Source organism: Balaenoptera borealis (assembly GCF_965194805.1).
Source record: "Balaenoptera borealis genome assembly, chromosome: 3".
NCBI classification, from domain to species: domain Eukaryota; kingdom Metazoa; phylum Chordata; class Mammalia; order Artiodactyla; family Balaenopteridae; genus Balaenoptera; species Balaenoptera borealis.
The window spans coordinates 173,874,445-173,881,995 of record NC_138866.1 but is presented as its reverse complement, the minus strand read 5'-3'; the positions used below and the strand labels follow the sequence as shown (position 1 = coordinate 173,881,995).

The 7,551-nt window shown below is 46.3% G+C and overlaps 1 protein-coding gene across 5 annotated transcripts in view; it reads left to right on the top strand.

The window, feature by feature from the left end:
- Window positions 1-7,260: 7,260 nt before the first annotated feature.
- Window positions 7,261-7,551, top strand: part of ARHGAP21 (Rho GTPase activating protein 21) — a 133,245-nt gene continuing 132,954 nt past the window's right edge. For all 5 annotated transcript variants that reach the window (XM_082385224.1, XM_082385223.1, XM_082385222.1 and 2 more), the window contains exon 1: window positions 7,261-7,400. The gene's annotated coding sequence lies outside the window, so the exon portion shown is untranslated. The remainder of the gene's footprint in view (window positions 7,401-7,551) is intronic.

Sequence of the window (7,551 nt, the reverse complement as noted above, 5' to 3'; positions counted from 1 at the left end):
GAAGGGGGAAAAGGGTTAGGAAGGTACAGGTTCAGTCTTTTAAGGAAGACCTCCAGCGTGGCACACACCCATTCCTGCTCACATTTCATTGCCTAAAATGTAGTCTTAGGGCCACACCTAGTTAGAAGAAAGGCTGTAAAATCAAGTCCAGCTTATTCACCATGTGGCCAGCTCAAACGCTATTTTTATGGAAGGAGAGAACAGATCTAGGAGGACATTTTACATCTTTTAATGATTTTTCTAGTTTCATTAGTTCTAAACTCTATGTCAGAGGCATCAGTTTCTCTAAACTGGATTTTGGTTCCTTGTCCTCCATATTTTTCATCTCCTGTCTAATCACTTTAACCTCTTTGTCCTTTTCCTTTGTACTTGAAATGCTTTTTAGAAGCCTGTCATCCACCCCACTATTTTCTGCTAGATGTTTCTTCTTATTCCTTATTACTTATAATTCAGTTATTACTTCTGCAATGGTATGATTTTTTTTTCCCCTCTCAGTATCTTCCCTTAGCTCTTCCGTCTCCTTTTAGATCTCATTCATTGTCATGTCATTTCACTTCTTTTTTTAATACATTTATTTTTGGCTGCGTTGGGTCTTTGTTGCTGCACATGGCCTTTCTCTAGTTGCGGCGAGTGGGGGCTACTCTTCATTGCGCTGTGTGGACTTCTGATCACAGCGGCTTCTCTTGTTGTGGAGCATGGGCTCTAGGCACACGGGCTTCAGTAGCTGTGGCACGCAGGCTCAGTAGTTGTGGTGCATGGGCTTAGTTGCTCCACGGCATGTGGGATCTTCCCGGACCAGGGATCGAACCCGTGTCTCCTGCATTGGCAGGCAGATTCTTAACCACTGTGCCACCAGGGACGTCCCATCTTGTCATTTCACTTTTGACATATTTGATTTCCTTCAGGGTGGAAAACATTTGTCTCTATTTTTCTTCTGTTTACTGTGGTGAGTTGTCTTCTATAATACATCTTTTCTTTCACTTTAGAATAATATGCTTCTTTATTTCATCTTGCCCTTTTCCTGTCCAAATTAAAACGTTTACATCAATCTTTTTATTTTCTTTCTATCCATCTGTGATCAGATTTGCTATCTAGATTTTCTATGTATATAAAGACACAGCTAATGAATTATCTTTGAGTGGATCCAGCCAACGAAGAGCCACACTAGGAGGCTGGAAGAGGGCGAGAGGATGGGTTCATAGGATGTGACACAAGATTGGGCTGTCTCCTAGTTGCAATATCTACTTTTTTCTTTCTGTGTTGCAATTTTTAAAAGTTAAAACGTAATTGAAAAAATCTTTTGGGAGAAAAGTTATGCAAGCCTGCATCTATCCTACTGAAGCCCAGATGTGAACTGCCACATATTATCCTGCAAACCTTTCCTATCTGAAGGTAGAACCCTTGTTTAGTTGACTTTTGGATTAGAAGAGAATGCAGTCGGGATTTCCCTGGTGGTCCAGTGGTAAAGAATCCTCCTTCCAGTGCAGGGGACGCGGGTTCGATCCCTGGTCGGGGAACTAAGATCCCGCATCCCACATGCCGCAGGGCAACTAAGCCTGTGTGCCTCAATGAGGGAGCCCGCATGCCACAAACTAGAGCCCACGTGCCACAACTAAAGAGAGAAAACCCTCAGGGCACAACTAGAGAGAAGCCTGCGCGCTGCAATGAAAGATCCCGCATGATGCAACTAAGACCTGACGCAGCCAAAAAAATAAAGAAAATAAATAAATAAAAAAAGAAGAGAATGCAGGCAATGAATCAAGGAGTGGAGAGGTCTTTTGGTGTCTCTCCTACTTCTGCCTTGTAAAGATGAAAGGGAAGGCTAAGATATTTTTTTCATTCTGATGAAAAAGATTTGGTTGCTCTGGATTAGGCCTGTAATATCAAAATCAATTGCTAGCACAATTTCCTAGTTGGAACGGTTGGAATTTAGTGTTCTATTCCAAGATGATGAGGACATTTCAGTTCTCCAGTTTGAATCTGGGTTTCTACCCAGATTGCACAGTATTTTCACAGGATGTTCCAGCTCATATTTAGTTGGGTGGGTGGAAACCTTTAAAAAACTGGCCTCATATTTTTAAGGAAAATTGGAATGCTTATAAATGGAAGTCACGATTCTTAGGATAAAAGAAAAATGTGTACATTTTTATTCTTTCTTTTTCTCAAAATATATAAATAAACTCTTAATAATGCTGATGAATATGAGCACCATACCACTCAATTTTAATTATGGAGGTGCTGGTGCTGAAAAACAATTTGAATCCAGAAGAAAATGTTTGCTACATGATTATGGTTAAACTATGGGTTTTGTAATTATTGCCAAAATGCAAGTGCTATGTTTTTGGCATGGTAGTGTGGCCAAAAAACAGCTCAGTCACCAGAGGTGGAGGTAGGTAAAGAGAGAAAATGTGGCATTTCTGGAAATTGAGGCCCACATCTAGTGTCCTCTGTGTGGACACCTCTTGTAATTTACACTTTCCCTTTTAGGCATATGCACACAGACATATACATATATCTTCCAGCAACCAACCCAGAGAGCTGTCGGACAGCCAGGAATTTCTTGAGGTATAAATATTTATCAGTAATAGTGATATAATCATCATTCTTTTCTTGAATAATTTTCCAGTGAAATGTATAAAAGCTGTGGTAGGTATTATGGAGGTCTGAAAAAGAACTAAATGCCCTAGGAATCTGCCCTAGAGAAGTTTCTAATCTAAATAGAAAAGGAGATAATAATCAGGTAAATAATAATATAAAATTGTTTATGATCAAGTAACCAATTAATAGCAACAAACAAACAAACTAAAAAGAAACATTCAAGCAGAGTACTGGGCCAGAGAAAGGAAAGACCAGGTTAAGTGGAGGGCAGAGAAATTATTCAAGTGTATCTATTGTGTGTGGTACTTGCTAGGCACTATAGACTTTGAATAAAACAGCATCAATACCCTGTAGATTAGAAATTAATAACCGAAGATAGATAGTAATCATGTGGACAGAAATATTAAATCATATATTTGGCAGATGCAGAGAATTAAGTTAGTCAATCGTTTACATTATTAATTAAAAAGAGGTGATGAAAGAAGAAGAATCTTAGAAATTATTATTATTATTATTATTGGCCATGGCGCATCTTTCAGGATCTTAGTTCCTGGACCAGGGATTGAATCTGGGCCCCTGACAGTGAAAGCGCCAAGTCCTAACCACTGGACCACCAGGGAATTCCCTAGAAATTATTTACTGTAGAAAATCACTCCCTTCCCTTGATTACAATAGTTTAACGCCTTGCCAGAGAGATGAGTTTTCTGTAGTTATTCAATTCAACAAGAAAGTCTTTTTCAAAGAAATATTAGTAGATAATGTATCTTTTTACTATTGTATGAATAAGAAATAAAATCTACAGTATAGTCCTAAAACCAAGAAAAGCCTTACTCCTCTGAGGGCCATTGGTCTTAACTGCTTCAGACATATAGTTTGGCAAACGCTCCATCCCAAATTACACATTTCATCTGTGGAATTCGCTGGCAAACACTTGTGCCTCTTAGAATTGCCAACTTCTATACTGAGAGTAGAAATCATCCATAGATTATTACAGAATGACATTAGACCAGGGGCTAGGGCATTTTGGTTCTATTTCTGGCTTTGACATATTTCCTTGATAATGGTTCACCAAAACAATATTACTGTGTCACTAACAAAGTCAAAACTGAACATTTTAAGGTTATAGTTCCCACCTTTAAGAATGTCTCGCCTACACTGCAAGAATTATAGTGTGCAAGGTTGTCTTATAGTTGTTACTAATATAGCTATAGTAATTTCTGAGACTGTTTCAAGGAAGTTAGATTCTAAGAAATCCATACATTTATTAGCTATGCTCAAAAGAGGAAAATATCAGCCTTTCAAAGTAAACAAAGCTAGAATTACTGTGAGCTCTTGTTTATCCACGATATTAGGGATAAAGAATACTACCAAGATATCAACTGCAAAACCCACGGTTAGTTCCATATCTCTTCATTTACAATGATCCCCAAACCTACTGTTTCACCAGATCTCTCACTGGAATGGTTAACAAGTAGCCACAGGAGTTAGGTTTGGCTGGTTTTCCTTTCTCCTGCCCTCCCTCTGGTGGAAGTGTTAATGAGTGAAACACCCAAGATGGGCAGCTGAAGACAACGCCAAGGGTTTGATTTGCATCCTCCCCCAATTATACCGTCAGCCTTTGGAACGGAGAAAGAGGAGCGATGGCTGCCACTTCCCAGATGCCTAGAGGGCATCCACTTGGGTCTACTCAGAATGCATCTAAATGAGAGCTCAAGCAGCTATTAAAGTATTGTTACTGCTCATGCCTTAGAAAGGAATAGACCTAATTTTTTATACTGGGTTAATATGTTCCTAATAAATACCAATGAAATGTTATAAAAGCATAGGGCTCCTGTTGGAAAAACAGGCCAAACCCCTCCTTCATAATAATACTTTAATCGGAATAATATTTACGTCTATTGTCTTATTTGATGCTCTCAACCTCCCAGCAAGAGAGGGAAGGTTCTGTCATACTCGGAGGTCCCAGGGGAGGACTAGGACTCAGGTTTCCCAAATCTTAGTTCTGTGCTTTTGCTCTTCTGCATCCAGGTAGCCTAATACACAGAAGATACATATGGTAGCAAGCTATAATGGTTCTTAAAAACAATCCTAAGTTTTCGAACACCATAATGCTGCCGATCCCAGAGGTTGGATTAAATCAGTTACCCACAAAGCACAATCATCAGTAGAGGATAAGCTAAGTAAACGTTAGCTTTTGTTGTTGTTATTATTAAAAACTGTGTTAGAGGTAGGATAGTGTTGTGGAGAGAAGCATGGACTCTGGACCCTACCCCCTGGGCTTGAATCCTGGCTGTGCAGTGTACCTGTCTCATTAAATTGTGTGTAAAGCTCTGGAATACTCAGCAGGCAGGCAGTGCTGTTATAGACTGTAGTCACTACTATTACTTGGTAGCTCTAGTATGTATATACAGAAGTAAAAATTTACCCTAGGTCACACGGTAAATGTTGAAGCTAGACTGTAACCCTGATTCTTCTGCTTACCTCTTACAGAAATGTCTTTCTAGGTTACGTTAGTTTCCCACAATTCCTAAAATGTTTTTTACCTCCTTTTCATATCTCCTTCCATGGCCAACATTTAGTCTCCTTTACCAAACTGAAAGCCTTTTTCAAAATCAACATTTATAAAAATTTCCATGACAAAAACCTTAACCCTAGACGTCCTCAGCTGTGAGGTACTCAGTTTATGCCATACACGTGCATTTGCATTTGTAAGGAGCTGTTTTGTGCTTAAAATTGTTTTTCCTTTCTGGACATATTCTATAAGCCCACTAGAGGTACACTACTTGAACCCTGCATTTCTATTCACTTCTAGTTCATTTACCCTATCGCATCCAGAACTGGATAGCCCAGTGGGCTATTCAGTAAATTACCGACTGACTGGCAGGAATTCCTTCTGTTTTATTCTTTTTTTTTTTCCTTTGTTATTGGCTGACTAGTTTTGTCAGGGGCTGTCAAGAACATGCAAATTTCGTGGCCACATAAAAATGATCTAGTCAGAGTCGTTCCCCTAATCGAGGCGGAGGATTTAGTTGTATATTCTAAATATTCGGCACCTTCCACTCTTAGGCAGATCTAAAAACTACAGCACAGGTATTCAGGCTCCAGGGAGTGGTTTTTGGTTTTTTTTCTCAACAACAACAGAAAAACAGGACCCGAGGCAGCGGACGGAGAGCTGGGTGTGGAGGGCGGGGTGGGTGGAGCGGGGAGGTGTCTCTAAATCTTCGGGGGAGAGTGCGGTAAGAAAGGAAGGAAAAGGTACGCAGACCCCAAAGCTTCTCGGGTTTGTTCTTTTATTTTTCCCCTTAGGAGGGCGGTGGCAGCTGATCAGACACAATAGCTGGCAGTCCCCCGCCGGCACGAAGATAAAAATGACCCTCAACAGCACCAGCAGGAGGACTGGGAAAGGGAGGAGGGGTGTGTCTGGGAGGAGGCGAGGATGAGGGTGACTAGGTGACAAACCCCGCCGCCCCGGCGGGGTCCTCCACTCCAGCCCGGCGAGGACAGGAGATGTGAGACACCTCCCCGGAGGGGGGCGGGGTGGGAAGGGGAGCCCGAGGGGCGGTGGCTTTCCTACTGGGGGCGGGCAAAGGGTGGAGGGACGCCTGAGTCAGCAGCCCCTGATTGGCTGGCGTTCTCTCGTCGCGTCTTCCGATTGGGCCATTTGCAGCGGGAGATGTTGTGAGGCGCGGCGGGGCGGAGCGAGCCGCCGGGGGTCTGGGGCGAAGCCCCGGAATCGGGCGGGGAGGGGCGGCGGTTGTGCCCGGGACCCCGCGCTTCTGCGACCTGCTGTGTGGAGAAGCGCCGCCACCTTTCCTCAGTTCCGCTAGCCACGCCGAATTGTTCAGCTGCCCTGAAGATGTAAAAAGGGCAAAGAATTGAATGAACAACGCTTGGCTGCGACCTCTCCCCAACCCCCCCACCCACCCACCCCAAAAGAGAAGCTGTCTTACTGTCGGGCGTGAGAGGACACTCCCTTACCTTGAAGTCCCACATCGCACCCCTCCCGCTGCAAAAAGGGTCAAAAACTCACCCGGGCGTGTCCCCCGCAGTCTGGGACCCAATTCTGCGAGTCTAGCCGTATGATCGACCCCCTCCCCGGCCCTGACGCCGAGTACCTAGTCCCTTCCCCAGTGGAAGCCCGGGTTCCTGGCCGCTCCCGCTCTGCGCTCGGGAGACTGGAGAAGGCGGGGAGGGTTTTGTATGTCTGGTTTTTGGGGAGGTGTTGCGGGGGTGGTGAGGGCTTGTAGGTCCCGACACACATTGGGGGGGGTTGGCGAGCACCCCCCGTCCCCGCCCCCGCCCCAGGCTAATCCCCCTTCTCCAGCGTCGGTTCCCGGGACCATATTATTCAAGACAGAAAATATTCAGCCCCAGAGCCTCCCCTGGGGAGGGGAGGGGAAGGAGGTGGAGTGGGAGGAGGTGGATCCAGGGAGGAAGAAGCGAGAAATCCGCCCCCGGGAAACAGCTCGGCGCGGCAGCGGAACGAGGCACTTCTGTCACTTGGCGGTCGCGGGCGCCCGAGCGCGGCCCCGGCCCGGCCCGGCGAGGCGAGGGGAGAGTCCGGCGGCCGCCGCCCCGCCCCACGCCCTCCCGCGGCGGCCGAGAGCCCGGGGCCGGCCGGGGCAGGTCGCGGCGGTGCCTGGGAGCGGCCGGCCGGGGGCGGCGGCGGCCTCGGAGCGCGGCGGCCGCGGAGGACAGCGCCGGCTCGTCCTCCCGCTCGGTCCGGTGCGCGCCGGGCGTGAGGGGCGCGCCGTCCGGGGGCCGGCCGGCTCGGTGCGGATCTACTCGCCGCGCTTTCTCCGGTGCGTGTCTGCTTTATTTTCCGCCTCGGCCGACGGGGCGCAGGGCCGGCGGGCGGGTGGAGAGGGAGAGCCGGGCTCGCCGCTGGCTCCCTCCCTTCCCGCCACCCCGGGCCACCCCGCCCCGGCGCTGGCGCGGGGCCGGAGGGAGCGG